The following is a 3,136-nucleotide window of genomic DNA, read 5'->3' as shown; positions in this document are numbered from 1 at the left end:
TTTTATAATTATATTTTTTAAATTTATTAGTTAAAAAATTAAAATTTTTATAATTTATTTTAATTTATTATTAAATAAAATATAAAAATATTAATTTTTATGTTTTAATTTTTATATTCCATTCTCGATTTTTTTTTTTGTCTTTATCTTATTCTCGAATAACAGCCTAGGAGACTGATTATCTTGGTTGTTCTCTATTCAAGTATTCATACTTTGGTATTTTGCGGACTATGCATGTCAAGAAGTCTGTCAGATTGAATTTCTGATTTTCTGACTCGAAAGTTTAATTTAAAAAAATTCCACCACATCCAAATCATAGGATAAATTTTATCCGAAATATGATTTGCCCCTTATAATTCTCCCTGCACGTCGCACGCAATCATCCAAATTGTTGCCAGTTCCAACATTCCTGAAACCCTATCAAAATTCAAAAATAATGACTCCGAATAATCCCCATTCCCATCCACCCCCCGATCCCCGCCGTCCCCTATCATTCCCAGCGGTCCACCCCTCCGACACCATCTCTCCTGCCACACTCCTTTCCTCCCTTCTCACCCTCTCCCAATCCATCCTCAACACCACCACCTTCTTCACACAACGCCGCAACGCCCGTGAGGCCACGCGCCAAGTCTCCCTCCTCCTCATCTTCCTCCAAGACCTCCACGCTTCCCTCCTCCCAAACGACGCCGTTCCCTCCCTCTCCGACCTCCACTTCTCCTTCCAGAATCTTCACTTCCTCTTACAAGATTGCTCCCGCGAAGGTGCCCGCCTCTTCATGCTCCTCAAGTCCCGCCACGTGGCATCCCAATTACGGTCACTCTTTCGCACTATCGCTGCCACCCTCGACGCGCTGCCCCTCCACGTCATCAAAGTTTGTTGGGAAGTTAGAGAGTTAGTTGAGTTAGTTAGGAAGCAAGCCAGGAAAGTCACCTTCGAACTCGATCCGGAAGACCAAACGGAAGCCCAACGAGTTAACTCGGTTTTGCAGCAGTTCGAGAGAGGAATCGAGCCTGATTTAAACGCCATGAAGCGAACCCTCACCTACCTCGAAATCAAGACATGGATCGATTGTAACAGAGAGGTGAAGTTTCTAGAAGACGTGATGCTCTCTTCCGCGTCCTCTGTTTCCGACGAAGAAGAGGTTTCCTTGTTGAGCGGTTTGATTTCGTTCTTGTGTTACTGCAGAGGAGTGATATTCGAAGACGTTGATTTCCCGTCTCTTCATGAAAATTCCCAATCCGAGGGAAGGAGCAGCGGTGGCAGTGAAGAGTTGAGCTGCGAGAAGCGGCCGCCGGAGGATTTCCGGTGTCCGATCTCACTGGAGTTGATGATTGATCCGGTGACTACTTCCACCGGCCAGACTTACGACCGCATCTCGATTCAGAAATGGCTTAAAGCTGGAAACAGAGTGTGTCCCAAATCAGGGGAGAGGCTCACCAACACAGAGTTGGTTCCAAACACGTCACTGAAAAGGCTCATCCAACAATTCTGCGTTGATAATGGCATCTCGGTAGCCAAGCCAAGCAACCGGAGTCACCACCGCACTGGAGTATCAGCCGAGGCTGGTAGTCCAGCAGCGGCGCACGCCGTACAGTTCCTCTGCTGGTTTCTTGCCCGGAAACTCGCCTTTGGAACAGAGGAGCAACAGAACAAGGCTGCTTACGAGGTTCGCCTGCTCGCGAGGTCTAACGTTTTCAACCGGACGTGTTTGGTTGAGGTTGGGACCGTGCCGCCTTTGATTGATCTTCTTAGCACCGGTGACAGAACAGTGCAAGAGAATGCAGTTGCTGCACTGTTGAAGCTCTCGAAGCATAGCAGTGGCCAGCAATGTATAATGGAGAGCAGGGGTTTGGCGCCAATTCTCAAAGTGCTAAATAGAGGGCTTAGTTTGGAAGCTCGCCAAATGGCAGCTGCTACCATATTCTATCTTTGTTCCGTGAAAGAATTTAGGAAAATCATTGGAGATAATCCGGAGGGGATTCCCGGTTTGGTGGAGATGATCAAAGAAGAAAGGAAAACAATCCATTCTTGTTTTGCTGGCAAGGATCGGCTACATAGATCAGAGGATGCTATAATGTGTGGGAAAAAGAATGCTGTGGTTGCGATTTTTGGGCTGCTCTTACATCCCCAGAATCACTCAAAAGTGCTGGCAGCCGGAGCGGTTCCTGCAATTGTTAGAGTGTTATCTTCTTCCTTGGACAAAGCTGGTCTCGTCACGGATTGCCTAGCAGTTCTAGCTGCATTGGCCGAGACAACCGAGGGAGCAAGGGCCGTGTTAGAAGCTGAGGCATTGCACTTGATCATTTGGATCTTGAAGTCCGAAACCTCGCGTGTGGCAAAGGAGCACTGCGTGTCGATTTTGATGTCTCTTTGTGTCCATGGTGGTTCAGGGGTTGTAGCTTTTCTTGTTGCGGAATCTTCAATCATGCCTTTGCTATATTGGATCATCACTGATGGTACCCCTCATGCTGCAAAGAAAGCACGCTCCCTCATCAGAGTTCTACAGGAATTCAATGAACAAAGAACTTCTGGATTGGTTGGGTCCTCATCAGTTTTGCGACAACCATTGATTCATATGAGTTAGTTAGAAAGCTTCTTCCTCCTTATACTTTGTAAATTCTAAACGATATAGATATGTGAAATTAGCTCCGTGTTTTTGAAGAGCTAGTTTCAATTAAGTACATAGCATTATACTCTACTTTTCTGCTGCTTTTCCATACACACAGACTCATGTTAGATATAATGATTCTATGTTTTAAAGTGTCAAATTTGTAGCCCATGTTATATTATACGAAATAAGGTCTAAGGTTTGAAGACTTAGAGCACATGGTTCTTGTGATATTAGTGCAGTTCAATTCAATATTCGTTTTTTTTTTTTTTTTTTCAGTTTTTATTTTATTGCCATGAGGCTTCGTTTCGAAGGGTCTATAAGTTTATGGTGAAATATTCCTTCAAGTGTGTGAATTCATGCAAGTATATACCTCTTAAGTGTTTTAATCTAAACTTGTTTTCTATAGTCAGATGGATAGATGCCAATTACTTTTCTTTTCTGTCTCTATTGCACTTCTGTTCCATTTTTTCAGTCAAGAAGCCAAGTGTTTTATAAGCGGTGCACAGTTAGGTTGGCCTGGTCTTA

General features: G+C 44.3%; 1 pseudogene across 1 annotated transcript; it reads left to right on the top strand.

The window, feature by feature from the left end:
* The first annotated feature begins 227 nt into the window (after positions 1-227).
* LOC107640973 (U-box domain-containing protein 18 pseudogene) lies at positions 228-2,825 on the top strand (annotated as a pseudogene). Its single transcript, XR_015883155.1, has one exon. The product of XR_015883155.1 is annotated as a U-box domain-containing protein 18 pseudogene (transcript).
* Positions 2,826-3,136: the final 311 nt, after the last annotated feature.

The sequence above is a fragment of the Arachis ipaensis genome, chromosome B5 (assembly GCF_059453495.1).
Source record: "Arachis ipaensis isolate K30076 ecotype BB chromosome B5, ASM5945349v1, whole genome shotgun sequence".
In the NCBI taxonomy this organism is placed as follows: Eukaryota; Viridiplantae; Streptophyta; class Magnoliopsida; order Fabales; family Fabaceae; genus Arachis; species Arachis ipaensis.
This window is presented reverse-complemented; position numbering and strand designations above follow the sequence as displayed.